Here is a 17640-nt window from a genome sequence, read left to right on the forward strand (position 1 = left end):
GTTCTGGACTAGTAGCTGCATCAAGGCATTCTACTGCTGGATCAACTGAGTGAGTTCCGGTGGGAAGACAAATCCAGGGTCACGTCTCGGAGGCATCTGATAGGTTTAGAGGGGAGAGATTAGAATAGAGTGAGGTCTAAGGAGAAAATCACTACCCATATGCACATGAGACAAACACATTCATATCATACCACTCAACTCAAACAAGGGCATACAATCGATGTAGCTACTATTACAAAATACTCAGACTACTACTATATACATGGGGGAATACTACTGATAATATGGTGGTCGACTAGAAATTTTGATCGGAAGAAGGCTCCATGATATCTGCTCCAGGTTCGTATTCATAATCATCATCACTGTCGGGGTCGGAGGCGGTGTCATCGATGATGATGTAGTCTTCGGGATGGTCATCACCTCTTGGCGCAGGGTTTCCCATGAATATTACTAGCTTCTTCTTCAGGTCTTCATTCTTCTCCAGTAGTACTGCATTTTCCTCTTCATATCCATCGCATGTTGACTTGAGTTCCTCTTCTAGATCCATGTTTCTGGTCATCACCTTCTTCAGGTCTATCATGCTAGTGCACATCTGGTTCTCCTGACGACGAATGTGTTGGTTTAACTCCTGGATGTAGGCTGCAATGGACGTGTCCCTCCTGGTGCTGATCATTTCCCATTGCTCATCTCGGTGTCCACATATCTGGTAGATGGTGTCCTTAAGATCCTTGTGGTAAACTTCGTCGATGCGTCCCATGGCGATGTGAGCTGCCATGCTCTTTCCTAAACTCCAAGTTGGTGCATCAAAGGAAAACTCTATGGGCTCCGTAATTGGGGTGAATGTCCTTCCTGGAACATGTACTCGAACTGTCTAGCGCTCTTCTTCCGGTAGAGTAGCGGTGTAGGTCCCGGTAAAGTTTGGTATTCCGATGTTCAAGTACCTAGTGGCATCCTTCAAGTGTCGTCCAAAAGGGGCGTCTTCTTCCGGTTGAGCAAACTTGTTCCTTGGGTCCGCCGTCTATAGAGTAGAAAGTGGAGAAGAGTCAGAAATGAGTAGAGAAGAGTGTCATATGGCTTATCTTAGTGGTCGTGTCTGTTGGAAATATGCCCTAGAGGCAATAATAAAATGGTTATTATTATATTTCTTTGTTCATGATAATTGTCTATTGTTCATGCTATAATTGTGTTATCCGGAAATCGTAATGCATGTGTGAATACATAGACCACAACACGTCCCTAGTGAGCCTCTAGTTGACTAGCTCATTGATCGAAAGATAGTCATGGTTTCTCGACTATGGACATTGGATGTCATTGATAACGGGATCACATCATTAGGAGAATGATGTGATGGACAAGACCCAATCCTAAGCATAGCTCAAAGATCGTGTAGTTCGTTTGCTATAGCTTTTCCGAATGTCAAGTATCATTTCCTTAGACCATGAGATTGTGCAACTCCCGGATACCGTAGAAGTGCTTTGGGTGTGCCAAACGTCACAATGTAACTAGGTGACTATAAAGGTACACTACAGGTATCTCTAAAAGTGTCTGTTGGGTTGGCACGAATTGAGACTGGGATTTGTCACTCCGTATGACGGAGATGTATCCCTGGGCCCACTCGGTAATGCATCATCATAATGAGCTCAATGTGACCAAGTGGTTGATCACGGGATCATGCATTACGGTACGAGTAAAGTGACTTGCCGATAACGAGATTGAACGAGGTATTGGGATACCGACGATCAAGTCTCGGGCAAGTAACGTACCGATTGACAAAGGGAATTGTATACAGATTGATTGAATCCTTGACATCGTGGTTCATCCGATGAGATCATCGAGGAGCATGTGGGAGCCAACATGGGTATCCAAATCCCACTGATGGTTATTGACCGGAGAGTCGTCTCGGTCATGTCTGCGTGTCTCCCGAACCCGTAGGGTCTAGACACTTAAGGTTCGGTGATGCTAGGGTTGTTGAGATATTAGTATACGGTAACCCGAAAGTTGTTCGGAGTCCCGGATGAGATCCCGGATGTCACGGGGAGTTCCGGATTGGTCCGGAGGTGAAGATTTATATATAGGAAGTCAAGTTTCGGCCATCGGGAAGGTTTTCGGGGTAATCGGTATTGTACCGGGACCACCGGAAGGGTCCCGGGGGTCCACCGGGTGGGGCCACCTATCCCGAAGGGCCCCATGGGCTGAAGTGGGAGGGGAACCAGACCCAGATGGGTTGGTGCGCCCCCCCACGGGCCTCCCCTGCGCCTAGGGTTGGAAACCCTAGGGGTGGGGGCGCCCCACTCGGCTTGGGGGGCACTCCACCCCCCTTGGCCGCCGCCCCCCTTGGAGATTCAATCTCCTAGGGTCGGTGCCCCCTTAGGGGTCCTATATATAGTAGGGGGAGGGAGGGCAGCCGCACCCTAGCCCCTGGCGCCTCCCTCTCCCTCCCGTGACACTCCTTCCTCTCCCTGAGCTTGGCGAAGCCCTGCCGAGATCACCGTTGCTTCCACCACCACGCCGTCGTGCTGCTGGATCTTCATCAACCTCTCCTTTCCCCTTGCTGGATCAAGTTGGAGGAGACGTCTTCCCAAACGTACGTGTGTTGAACCCGGAGGTGCCGTCCGTTTGGCGCTAGGTCATTAGTGATTTGGATCACGACGAGTGCGACTCCATCAACCCCGTTCTCTTGAACGCTTCCGCAAGAGATCTATAAGGGTATGTAGATGCACTCCCCTCTCCCTCGTTGCTAGATGACTCCATAGATTGATCTTGGTGATGCATAGAAAATTTTAAAATTCTGCTACATTCACCAACAGTGTCCTACAACAGCGTGTGCTCTAGTACCATCTTGTAGCGATCCAACCTCAAACAGTCAAACCTCTGTGTATAAGTGTCATCCCTGGATCGGTAATGCTGACACACACAACACTCGAGGATTTATAGCAGAGTTCAATCACACACTTATTACAACGAATGCCTCAAAAGAGAGTACTTAATACAATAATATGGCTAAAGGCCATCTAAAGAAGATAACAGCGAAAGCTTCGAAGGTAAAATGAGTCCATCAACTCCAACGGCATAGCTGAGTACATGACAACGACCTAGAGAACCTTACTCTTCGTCTGAAAACTCTGCAACATAATACGTTGCAACCTGTGTAGGTCAGCACATGGAATATGCTGGCAAAATAACACTATAGAGCAATGAACATGCAACAGCTATAACTATATGCAAATTTGGCTGGTGGAGGCTCTATGGTTATTTTTGCAGAAAGCTAGTTTTTCCCTACAACAAAGGAATATATTTTATTTAACTACAAAGTTTGCTAAAAACATTGAGAAGGTTCCTCCGACTCAATCCCAAATTAATAAATCATCAACCCAACAAATTAATTAAATAAAGTGATGAGATCAAATCAATAATTCAAGTACCAGATACTCAAGATGTCCATAACCGGGGACACGGCTAACCATGATTAGTTTATACACTCTGCAGAGGTTTGCACACTTTTCCCCACAAGACTCGATCTCCTCCGTTTGATTTCTCGCACTACATGGTGTTTGAGAAACGGATGACCGAGACACAGTCTTTTAGAAGCATTAACTCTTTACTCTAGGTAGACAATACCACCTACATTCCCTACATCTACTAGCCTACCACTAAAAGATGCCACACAACATACTCAACTATGCCAGAGCCCATAATGGCTTGTGGCTGCACATGGAAGTTTCCAGCATGAATAATCTTATGATCCCTTTGAGCCTAGGTGGGAAATCGTAGGATGATCACACGGGTACTTCGGGATATCCCAGGACAACACTGGATTGCTCCAGGTGCCCAGACAACCACTGGGTGCTCCAGGGTGCCTGAACCAATCCACTCAGATGTGTATTAAAGTAGCCACCTTAAGTTTAACCATTAATTAAAGCTCTCACATCTGTCATGGATCACTCAACCAAACCACGTCTACAAGCATAGCATAGCGATATAAGCATAACATAGAAGTAACTCCCAGGGTTTGAAATAAAGACAATAGGTACTACCTCATCACTACTCGGTACCCACAAGTATTCAAGTCCTAACCATGCAGTGTTTGAGGACTGAAACTAATGCATAAAAACTGGGTAATAAGGGGTATGATCAAAGTTTTACTTGCCTTGCTGACGATCTGAAAAGCCTAGTGACTCGTAGTAGCACACTCCGCACTCCGCAAACTCTATCGTGAAAAAACAATAGCATACATAAGCACTCAAGCATAAGATGCAAGGGTAAAACTCAAATGAAAAGATCCAAACTGAAAGTTCAACTGAAGAGCTTCGATTTGCAAAAAGAATCAATCGAATCAGAGCAACGAAACTCAAACTACGAAAAAAGCTTGAATTCAAATCTGCTTGAAACAAATTTTAAATTGTCAAAACCATGTTCAAGTTGATTATCTGGAAATAGGGGAACAAGACGAAGATTTTGGCGTTGCTTTCACTGGATTTGGACAAGCATGCAGAAAGTTGCGACGGTTTGAAGATCAGGGACTAATTTGTGATAAAATTAATAGCGGATAGGTCCCTGGCCGAAAAATAAAATAAAAAGAAATACCTATCGGACGAACGTTCGCTAACTGAACCAAATGAAAGAACGTGTTCGTTTAAACGAACAAACAGTAAACGTTCGCTAACTAGTGAACCCTAAAAAACCAATCTAAACTGTTGAACCGAAAAGAAAACCGACAAAGCCCTAAAAAAATGATCTAGGTTTTATACCTAAAACCGGCGGGCGGCGGCGGTTTCCGGTGAAGCAAAGTGCGGCGGCGGCGCAGGATGGCGACGGCGAGCGGCGGCATGGAACTTGCGGCGGCGGCGCGAGCGTGCGGCAGTAGCAGGCGGCAGGCGGCGGCGGCTACGGCAAGCGGGCGGCGGCGACTGCGGTCAGGGCGAGGTGGGGAGGAGGCGGCGGGGGCGGGCTTCAAAGGGAGGGGCGGCACTTCCTTGGGCGAGGGGGCGGCCCGACGGGAGTCCGAGCTGGACTCCCTCGTCGTCCATGCAGCGGTGGTTCTCCTCCTACTCGGGAGGAAGGCGGCGGGGTGATGTCGGTTGCGGCCCGGCTCGGCTGGGCCTTCGGCCCAGTCGGGCGGCAAACTCATTTTTTAAATAAATTTTCGCCCGAAGAAACTCCTAATAAAATATAAAAATTCGAAAAATACCAGAAACAATTTTCACCGCCTAAACCTATTATTTAGAACAAAGTGAACATTTTTCTGGTCTAAAAATGCAAATTTCAAAAATGCATATTTACTAAATTCAAATAAAATAGCAAATAAAATATAAAATTGATTTTAAAGTTTCTTCTCCAATATTCCTCTCTTTTGAAGAAGTCATATTATCTTCACTCTTTTATTTTAAATATTGGAAATAATTTGAGAGAAAAATATAAAAAGCAAATTGATCCACTTTTCAAATTCGAGAAAATTCAAATATGAAAATTTATGAAACCTCCAACTCTCTCCTTGGGACCTTGAGTTGCTTAAGATCTCTAGGATCACAACCAAAATGAAAATAAAAATATGATATGCATATGATGACCTATGTATAACATCCAAATTGAAAATTGGGATGTTACAGGTCCAGAGAATGAGCAACTTCTATATCAAGGATGGAGAAGATAAGGCTGCAATTGAGGCTTATTAGGACAAATGTAGTAGAAAAATTACATTATGATGATCGCCCCATGTTATGTAAATGAACATTAAGAATAAGTATCTTATTTAGCATTATTGGTTGATCCTTTCTGGATTATGAGATCTCAACTACCACTTGAAACTATTTTTGGTATCAATATTGTTTTTTAGACTTGTGATGTTGCTACCTCTTGAGCACTGCGTTGGTTTTCCCTTGAAGAGGAAAGGGTGGTGCAGTAAAGCAGCGTAAGTATTTCCCTCAGTTTTTGAGAAGCAAGGTATCAATCCAGTAGGACACCACGCGCGAGTCACCTCGTACCTACACAAACAAATAAGAATCTCGCAACCAACGCGATAAAGGGGTTGTCAATCCCTTCACGGCCACTTGCAAGAGTGAGATCTGATAGAGATAATAATAATAAGATAAATATTTTTGGTATTTTTATGATATAGATTGGAAGTAAAGATTGCAAAATAAAATAGATTGGAAACTAGTGGCTTCTCTCAAGATAGCATAAGTATTACGGTGGGTGAACAAATTACTATCGAGCAATTGATAGAAAAGCGAATAATTATGAGAATATCTAGGTATGATCATTGCTACCTCTTGAGTACTACGTTGGTTTTCCCCGAAGAGGAAGGGATGATGTAGTAAAGTAGCGTAAGTATTTCCCTCGGTTTTTGAGAACCAAGGTATCAATCCAGTAGGAGGCTACGCGCAAGTCCCTCGTACCTGCACAAAACAAATAAATCCTTGCAACCAACGTGAGTAGGGGTTGTCAATCCCTATGAGGCCACTTACGAGAGTGAGATCTGATAGATATGGTAAAGATAATATTTTTGGTATTTTTATGATAAAGATGCAAAGTAAACTAAAGGCAAAGTAAATATCAAAATAGTAGGAGAACAATATGATGAAGATAGACCCGGGGGGCATAGGTTTCACTAGTGACTTCTCTCGAGAGCATAAGTATTCTACGGTGGGTGAACAAATTAGTGTTGAGCAATTGACAGAATTGAGCATAGTTATGAGAATATCTAGGTATGATCATGTATATAGGCATCACGTCCAAGACAAGTAGACCAACTCCTGCCTGCATCTACTACTATTACTCCACTCATCGACCGCTATCCAGCATGCATCTAGAGTATTAAGTTAAAAACAGAGTAACGCCTTAAGCAAGATGACATGATGTAGATGGATAAACTCATGCAATATGAAGAAAACCCCATCTTGTTATCCTCGATGGCAACAATACAATACGTGGCTTTGCTGCCCTTACTGTCACCGGGAAAGGACACCGCAAGATAGAACCCAAAGCTAAGCACTTCTCCCATTGCAAGAAAGATCAATCTAGTAGGCCAAACCAAACCGATAATTTGAATAGACTTGCAAATATAACCAAACATACATACAAGAATTCAGAGAAGATTCAAATATTATTCATAGATAGACTTGATCATAAACCCACAATTCATCGGTCTCAACAAACACACCGCAAAAAGAAGATTACATTGAATAGTTCTCCACAAGAGAGGGGGAGAACATTGTATTGAGATCCAAAAAGAGAGAAGAAGCCATCTAGCTACTAACTATGGACCCGTAGGTCTGAGATAAACTAATCACACTTCATCGGAGGGGCTATGGTGTTGATATAGAAGCCCTCCGTGATCGATGCCCCCTCCAGCGGAACTCCGGAATAGGCCCCAAGATGGGACCTCGTGGATACATAAAGTTACGGTGGTGGAATTAGGGTTTTGGCTCCTATTCTGATTGTTTGGGGGTACGTGGATATATATAGGAGGAAGAAGTACGTTTGTGTCGCAACAGGGGGCCGACGAGGGTGGGGGCGCGCCTGGTAGGGTAGGGTGCGCCCCCTACCTCGTGGCCTCCTGTTACGTGCCTTGGCGTAAGGTCCAAGTCTCCCAGGTCTTATCTGTTGATAAAATCACATTCTCGAAGGTTTCATTCCGTTTGGACTCCGTTTGATATTCCTTTTCTTCGAAACCCTAAAACAGGCAAAAAACAACAATTCTGGGCTGGGCCTCCGGTTAATAGGTTAGTCGAAAAAATAATATAAAAGTGGATAATAAAGCCCAATAATGTTTAAAACAGTAGATAATATAGCAGGGAACAATCAAAAATTATAGATACGTTGGAGACGTATCAAGCATCCCCAAGTTTAATTCCTGCTCGTCCTCGAGTAGGTAAATGATAAAAACAGAATTTTTGATGCAGAGTGCAACTTGGCATAATTTTAATGTAATTCTTCTTAATTGTGGTATGAATATTCAGATCCGAAAGATTCAAGACAAAAGTTCATATTGACATAAAAATAATAATACTTTAGGCATACTAACTAAGCAATTATGTCTTCTCAAAATAACATGGCTAAAGAAAGTTATCCCTACAAAATCATATAGTCTGGCTATGCTCCATCTTCACCACACAAAATATTTAAATCATGCACAACACCGATGACAAGCCAAGCAATTGTTTCATACTTTTGACATTCTCAAAACTTTTCCAATTTTCATGCAATACATAAGCGTGAGCCACGGACATAGAACTATAGGTGGAATAGGGTGGTGGTTGTGGTGAAGACAAAAAGTGAGAAGATAGTCTCACATCAACTAGGCGTATCAACGGGCTATGGAGATGCCCATCAATAGATATCAATGTGAGTGAGTAGGGATTACCATGCAACAGATGCACTAGAGCTATAAGTATATGAAAGCTCAAAAAGAAACTAAGTGGGTGTGTATCCAACTTGCTTGCTCATGAAGACCTAGGGCATTTTGAGGAATCCCATCATTGGAATATACAAGCCAAGTTATATCATGAAAAATTCCCACTAGTATATGAAAAGTGATAACATGAGAGACTCTCTACTATGAAGATCATGGTGCTACTTTGAAGCACAAGTGTGGTAAAAGGATAGTAGCATTGCCCCTTCTCTCTTTTTCTCTCATTTTTTTCTCTTTTTTTATTTGGGACTTTTCTCTTTTTTTATGGCCTCTTTTTTTTTCTTTTTCGTCCGGAGTCTCATCCCGACTTGTGGGGGAATCATAGTCTCCATCATCCTTTCCTCACTGGGACAATGCTCTAATAATGATAATCATCACACTTCTATTTTTCTTACAACTCAACAATTACAACTCGATACTTAGAACAAAATATGACTCTATATGAATGCCTTCGGCAGTGTACCGAGATATGCAATGATGCATGAGTGGCATGTATGAAAGAATTATGAATGGTGACTTTGCCACAAATACGATGTCAACTACATGATCATGCTAACCAATATGACAATGATGGAGTGTGTCATAACAAACGGAACGGTGGAAAGTTGCATGGAAATATATCTCGGTATGGCTATGGAAATGCCATAATAGGTAGGTATGGTGGCTGTTTTGAGGAAGGTATATGGTGGGTGTATGATACCAGCGAAAGGTGCGCGGTATTAGAGAGGCTAGCAAAGGTGGAAGGGTGAGAGTGCGTATAATCCATGGACTCAACATTAGCCATAAAGAACTCATATACTTCTTGCAAAAATCTACAAGTTATCAAAGCAAAGTATTACGCGCATGCTCCTAGGGGGATAGATTGGTAGGAAAAGACCATCGCTCGTCCCCGATCGCCACTCATAAGGAAGACAATCAAAAAATAAATCATGCTCTGACTTCATCACATAACGGTTCACCATACGTGCATGCTACGGGAATCACAAACCTCAACACAAGTATTTCTCAAATTCACAACTACTCAACTAGCACAACTTTAATATCACCATCTTCATATCTCAAAACAATTATCAAGTATCAAACTTATCATAGTATTCAACACACAAATAAGAAAATTTTATTATTAATCTTGTATACCAAGCATATTAGGATTTTAAGCAAATTACCATGCTATTAAGACTCTCAAAATAATCTAAGTGAAGCATGAGAGATCAATAGTTTCTATAAAACAAATCCACCACCGTGCTCTAAAAGATATAAGCGAAGCACTAGAGCAAAATTATATGACTCAAAAGATATAAGTGAAGCACATAGAGTATTCTAACAAATTACAAATTATGTATGGCTCTCTCAAAAGGTGTGTACAGCAAGGATGATTGTGGTAAACTAACAAATAAAGACTCAAATAATACAAGACGCTCCAAGCAAAACACATATCATGTGGCGAATAAAAATATAGCTCCAAGTAAAGTTACCGATAGAAGTAGATGAAAGAGGGGATGCCTTCCGGGGCATCCCCAAGCTTTGGCTTTTAGGTGTCCTTAGATTATCTTGGGGAGCCATGTGAATCCCCAATCTTAGGCTCTTGCCACTCCTTGTTCCATAATCCATCAAATCTTTACCCAAAACTTGAAAACTTCACAACACAACACTTAAAGTAGAAAATCTCGTGAGCTCCGTTAGCGAAAGAAAACAAAAGACCACTTCAAGGTACTGTAATGAACTCATTATTTATTTATATTGGTGTTATACCTACTGTATTCCAACTTCTCTATGGTTTATAAACTATTTTACTAGCCATAGATTCCTCAAAATAAGCAAACAACACAAGAAAAACAGAATCTGTCAAAAACAAAATAGTCTGTAGTAATCTGTAGCTAGCGCAAGGTTTGGAACCCCAAAAATTCTAAAATAAATTGCTGGACGTGAGAAATTTATCTATTAATCATATTAAAAAATAATTAACTAAATATCACTCTGAAAATAAAAATGAAAGCAGTTCTCGTGAGCGCTAAAGTTTCTATTTTTTTACAGCAAGTTCAACAAGACTTTCCCCAAGTCTTCCCAACGGTTCTACTTGGCACAAACACTAATTAAACACAAAAAATACAACCAAAACAGAGTATAGATAATATATTTATTACTAAACAGGAGCAAAAGGCAGGGAATAAAAATAAAATTGGGTTGCCTCCCAACAAGAGCTATTGTTTAACGCCCCTAGCTAGGCATACCAAGCAAGAATAGATCTAGGTATTGCCATCTTTTGTAGGCAATCCATAAGTGGCTCTCATAATAGATTCATAAGGTAATTTAATTTTCTTTATAGGAAAGTGTTCCATGCCTTTCCTTAATGGAAATTGGAATCTAATATTTCCTTCCTTCATATCAATAATTGCACCAATCGTTCTAAGGAAAGGTCTACCAAGAATAATAGGACATGAAGGATTGCAATATATGTCAAGAACAATAAAATCTACAGGCACATAATTCCTATTTGCAACAATAAGAACATCATTAATTCTTCCCATAGGTTTCTTAATAGTGGAATCCGCAAGGTGCAAGTTTAGAGAGCAATCATCAAAATCACAGAAACCTAACAAATCACACAAAGTCTTTGGAATCGTGGAAACACTAGCGCCCAAATCACATAAAGCATAGCATTCATGATCTTTAATTTTAATTTTAATAGTTGGTTCCCACTCATCATAAAGTTTTCTAGGGATAGAAACTTCCAATTCAAATTTTTCTTCATAAGATTGCATCAAGGCATCAACGATGTGTTCAGTAAACGCTTTATTTTGACTATAAGCATGAGGAGAATTTAGCACGGATTGTAACAAGGAAATACAATTAATCAAAGAGCAATTTTCATAGTTAAATTTCTTGAAATCCATAATAGTGGGTTTAGCAATATCTAGGGTTTTAATTTCTTCGATCCCACTTTTATCAAATTTAGCATCAAGATCAACAAATTTCTGAATTCTTAGAACGCCTTCTAGGTAAAGGTGGATCATATTCAGTCCCATCATTATCAAGATTCATATTGCAAAACAAAGATTTAATAGGGGACACATCAATAACTTTTAGATCTTCATCATTATTTTCATAGCAATCCGGTTTAGCGGCCATCTTATTAACTATGGCAGCCTGCTAATCCGAAATTTCAGCAGTTAATTTCTCAAGACGAGCAATTTGAGATCTTAAACCATCGAATTTAGACATATCATCAAGCTCTTTATTCATAAAACTCATAAAACTTTTCTGTTCTTTAAGCTCGTTTCTGAAGAAACTATTATGTTCAAATTGCAAAACCATAAATCTCCTGACATTGCTTTCGATCTCTTCTAGCCTTTTAAGGTGGAGATCACCAAATTTAGGTAGAGCCATAGAGGCAAGCAAGCAAACTAACACACAAGCAAACAAAGAGCAAACGGGCAAAAAGAGGCAAATAGAGAAAGAGAGGGAGGATAGAGAGAGAGAGAGGGCGAATAAAATGACAAGGGTGAAGTGGGGGAGAGGAAAACAAGAGGCAAATGGCAAATAATGTAATGTGGGAGATAAGGGTATGTGATGGGTACTTGGTATGTTGACTTTTGCGAAGACCTCCCCGGCAACGGCGCCAGAAATCCTTCTTGCTACCTCTTGAGCAATGTGTTGGTTTTCCCCGAAGAGGAAGGGATGATGCAGTAAAGTAGCGTAAGTATTTCCCTTAGTTTTTGAGAACCAAGGTATCAATCTAGTAGGAGGCTACGCGCAAGTCCCTAGCTCGTACCTGCACAAAACAAATAAATCCTCGCAACCAACGCAAATAGGGGTTGTCAATCCCTATGAGGCCAATACGAGAGTGAGATCTAATAGATATGATAAAGATAATATTTTTGGTATTTTTATGATAAAGATGCATAGTAAAATAAAGGCAAAGTAAATAGCAAAATAGTAGGAGAACAATATGATGAAGATAGACCCGGGGCCATAGGTTTCACTAGTGGCTTCTCTCGAGAGCATAAGTATTCTACAATGGGTGAACAAATTAGTGTTGAGCAATTAACAGAATTGAGCATAGTTATGAGAATATCTAGGTATGATCATGTATATAGGCATCACGTCCGAGACAAGTAGACTAACTCCTGCCTGCATCTACTACTATTACTCCACTCATCGACCGCTATCCAGCATGCAGCAAGATGACATGATGTAGAGGGATAAACTCATGCAATATGAAGAAAACCCCATCTTGTTATCCTCGATGGCAACAATACAATACGTGCCTTGCTGCCCTTACTGTCACCGGGAAAGGACACCGCAAGATTGAACCCAAAGCTAAGCACTTCTCCCATTGCAAGAAAGATCAATCTAGTAGGCCAAACCAAACTGATAATTCAAAGAGACTTGCAAAGATAACCAATCATACATAAAAGAATTCAGAGAAGATTCAAATATTATTCATAGATAGACTTGTTCATAAACCCACAATTCATCGGTCTCAACAAACACACCGCAAAAAGAAGATTACATCGAATAGTTCTCCACAAGAGAGGGGGAGAACATTGTATGGAGATCCAAAAAGAGAGAAGAAGCCATCTAGCTACTAACTATGGACCCGTAGGTCTGAGATAAACTACTCACACTTCATCGGAGGGGCTATGGTGTTGATCTAGAAGCCCTCCGTGAACGATGCCCCTTCCGGCGGAGCTCCGGAACATGCCCCAAGATGGGATCTCGTGGATACAGAAAGTTACAGCGGTGGAATTAGGGTTTTGGCTCCTGTTCTGATTGTTTAGGGGTACGTGGATATATATAGGAGGAAGAAGTACGTCGGTGGAGCAACAGGGGGCCCATGAAGGTGGGGGGCACGTCTGGTAGGGTAGGGCGCGCCCCCCTACCTCGTGGCCTCCTGTTACGTGCCTTGGCGTAGGGTCCAAGTCTCCCGGGTCTTATCTATTGAGAAAATAACGTTCCCGAAGGTTTCATTCCGTTTGGACTCCGTTTGATATTCCTTTTCTTAGAAACCCTAAAACAGGCAAAACACATCAATTCTGGGTTGGGCCTCCGGTTAATAGGTTAGTCCCAAAAATAATATAAAAGTGGATAATAAAGCTCAATAATGTTTAAAACAATAGATAATATAGCAGGGAGCAATCAAAAAATATATATACATTGGAGACGTATCAATCATGTATATAGGCATCACGTCCGAGACAAGTAGACCGACTCCTGCCTGCATCTACTACTATTACTCCACACATCGACCGCTATCCAGCATGCATCTAGAGTATTAAGTTCATAAGAACAGAGTAACGCCTTAAGCAAGATGGCATGATGTAGAGTGATAAACTCATGCAATATGATGTAAACCCCATCTTTTTATCCTCGATGGCAACAATACAATACGTGTCGTTTCCCTTTCTGTCACTGGATCGAGCACCGCATGATTGAACACAAAGCTAAGCACTTTTCCCATTGCAAGAAAGATCAATCTAGTAGGCCAAACCAAACTGATAATTCGAAGAGACTTGCAAAGGTAAACCAATCATACATAAAAGAATTCAGAGAAGATTCAAATATTTTTCATAGATAATCTAGATCATAAACCCACAATTCATCGGATCTCGACAAACACATCGCAAAAAGAAGAGTTAAATCGAATAGACCTCCAAGAGAATTAAGGAGAACTTTGTATTGAGATCTAGAGAGAGAGAAGAAGCCATCTAGCTACTAGCTATGGACCCGAAGGTCTGAGGTAAACTACTCACACATCATCGGAGGGGCCATGGAGTTGATGTAGAGGCCCTTTGTGATCAATGCCCCCTCCGGTGGAGCTCTGGAAAAGGCCCCAAGATGGGATCTCTTGGGTACAGAAGGTTGCGGCGGTGGAAATAGGGTTTCGTGGTGCTCCTGGATGTTTGCGGGGTATATGAATATATATAGGAGGAAGAAGTAGGTCGGTGGAGCAACGAGGGGCCTACGAGGGTGGAGGGCGCGCCCAGGGGGGGTAAGCGTGCCCCCTGTCTCGTGGCCGCCTCATTGATTGCTTGACGTCCACTCGAAGTCCACTAGATCACGTTTGTTCCAAAAATCACGCTCCCGAAGGTTTCATTCCGTTTGGACTCCGTTTGATATTCCTTTTCTACGAAACACTGAAATAGGCAAAAAACAGCAATTTGGGTCGGGCCTCCGGTTAATAGGTTAGTCCAAAAATAATATAAAAGTGAATAATAAAGCCCATTAACATCCAAAACAGATAATATAATAGCATGGAACAATCAAAAATTATAGATACGTTGGAGACACATCAGATGTTCAGTCTCATGTTGCTAAGATCTGTAAGCAATTGTCAAATAAAAAGGAACAATAAATGCCTACACATATTACCTTGCTACACAACATATGAAAAGAATACAAAATATCCATTTGGTTGTTTGTCTCGTGTGTTAGTTTCTATTTTCATAAAATTGGTCGTCAAACATGTGTGTGTCAATTCTACCAATATATGAATTTGTAGTACCATAAAATTAATAGAATATGTTCTTGCACATCAAAATGTCTGAATCTATTGAGTAATTGAGGGTGGAAGGGAGGAAATGAGAGAGGGGGAGGGGAAGTTTACGTGACACAGTCGAAATTGTATTCAGGCCTTGTCAAGATAAGCACATTGTGAAATATGCCAACTGGATGGTTATGTGTTTTAAATTCAAAGTGTGTGTGGACGGGCATGGAAAGGGAACTGCAAACATGGATCTGTATGGATGAGATAGTGTGTGGAGAGGAAGATTTTCTTAATGATCCAGCCTAATGTGCATCAAGATTGGTGTTGAACAACTAGAAGATGTATGAACAACTAGAATATGTATGCTCCCGTTTGTAACATCCCAATTTTCAATTTTGATATTATTATTTAGATCATTCATATGCATTCATAATTTGTGGATTTTTTTTGAATTTTGTTTTTGTTGAAGTTGATCCAAGGGCCTTTAAGCAACTCAAGGACCAATTGAGAGAGTTGGAAGTATCCCAAAAGACTCATGTTTTATTTTCCAAAGTGTGGTTTGGATCAAATTTGATTTTCATCAATTTTCAATTTCCAATATTTTCAAAATAAATAAAATAAATAGAGAAGCTAACATGACTTCTTCAAAAACAGAAAAGAAATATAGGAAATTGAATTTTGAATTAAAATATTTTTATTTGATTTTATTTGCAAAAATATTTATTTTAAGAAAGTTTTATTAGTACTAAAAAGTTTCTTTTTAAAATAGGCATTTAGGTCCAGGAAATGTTCACCTAAGCCCATATATTTAGGAGGGAATTGTGTGAATTTTTCTGGTATTTTTTAGCCCTCTTTTTATTTTTGTTCCTAAGGTTTTATTGTTTTTGAAATAGAAAGAAAAATAGAAAAACATTTTATAAAAGAAAAAAAAGAGGCAAGCCGAAGCCAGGCCAGCCCAGCCTAGCGGCCAGGCTGGCCCAGCCATAGCCCGCGCCGCGCCCGAGACGGCTTCGCTCCGCTCGCCCGCTCCGCCAACTGATCGGCCACCGCCTCTCTCTGCTGCCGATAGGTGGGTCCCACTTGTCGAGATCTTCTTCCCCACGCAAACCGGAGTCCGCCGCGACATGCCCCGCTGGCCACAGCCGTGCCCGAGCTGGACACGCCTCCGCCTCGCCTTGCCCCTCGCCCATGCACCACCTCGCCTCCCTCCTATATATAGTCGAGGCCATGGCCTCCTTTTTCATCATACCAAGCCTCCAGCAGCCTCGCACAAACCTTGCCGGAGTTCGAAACTCCGACGAGATCCACACCACCGCCAGCTCGCGAAGCCGCCGCCCTCGACCACTGCCGACGCCAACGTTGTGTTCGCCTCGCCGAGCCGCACCTCCCTGACCGGTCCGCCGTCACCGCAGACCACCGAAGCCGCCGCTGCTGTTTTTCTTCGTCGCCAACGACCATCACCGTTTGCTACCGTCCGACCACACTTCTGTGGTTAGGATTAGATCGGTTAGTTTTTTTACAGACCGGTCCATATTTTTCAATCTAGCACAAATTTTAAACCATTTGTCCAAATTCAACGAAACCAACGCCAAATTCTTCGTCATGATCCCCTCTATCCAGAGAACCGACCTAAGAATAATTTTTGAAAGTTTTTAAATTTGAATTTGTTCAGATCTGTTTTAAACTTTGTTTGTTTATAATTTGTTAAGATGAAAACCACACAATTTTACTACTATTAAAATTTCATGCTGTACAGAAGTTTTATTTGGATATTTTTGGAGTTTCCATAAGTCTTTTCTTCAGTTTTCTTTTTGATTCTTTGTTTGTGTGCTTATGTATGTTATGGTTTGCTTCGTTAGATTATCCGGAGTGAGAAGCTTGCTACTATGAATCTCTAGGGTTTACCGGCCATCAGCAAGAAAAGTTACACTTTGATCATACTCTTTCATACCCAGTTTTATTATGCATTAGTTTCACCCTCAAAGATTGCATGAGTAGGATTGGGAACATGTGGTTATTGCTATGCAGTTCATGAGGTAGGAACCTATTACCTTTGATCACGTCGGGAATATACATTATGCTCATAAATTGCTTAGCCATGCTCGTAGACGGGGATTGGTATGTGAGATGCATGCAAGATGCGAGAGATAATAATTAAGGGTAACTTAAGGTGGCAACATTAACACACATCTGGGTGAATTGTTTGGGACAACTGGAGAAATTGCCCAAGGGAATCCCGGAGTACCCGTCTGATTACCCTAGGTCCGCCACCCAGGCTCAAAGGGATCATACGATATCTCATGCCTAGAAAATTCCATGTGCAGCCACAAGCCATTATGGGCTCTGGCATAGTTGAGTAAGTTGTGTGACCTCTTTTAGTGGTAGACTAGCAGATGTAGGGGAAAGTAGGTGTGCCGGTCTACCTAGAGTAAAGAGTTAATGCTTCTGAAAGGCTATGTCTTGATCTTCCGATCATGGATGCGGTCGAGTCTTGTGGGGAAAAGTGCGCAAGCCTCTGCAGAGTGTACAAACTAATCATGATTAGCCGTGTCCCCGGGTACGGTCATCTTGAGTATCTGGTATTTGAATTATTGGTTGATCTCATCACGTTACTTAATTAATGTATTGGGTATTAATATTTTGGGAATTTTGGAATTGAGTTGGAGGAACCTTCTCAATAATGGCATAAACTTGGTAGTAAATAAAATTTATTCCTTTGATGTAGGTAAAAATTGGCTTTATG

Source organism: Triticum aestivum, chromosome 3A, assembly GCF_018294505.1.
Source record: "Triticum aestivum cultivar Chinese Spring chromosome 3A, IWGSC CS RefSeq v2.1, whole genome shotgun sequence".
Classification (NCBI taxonomy): Eukaryota; Viridiplantae; Streptophyta; class Magnoliopsida; order Poales; family Poaceae; genus Triticum; species Triticum aestivum.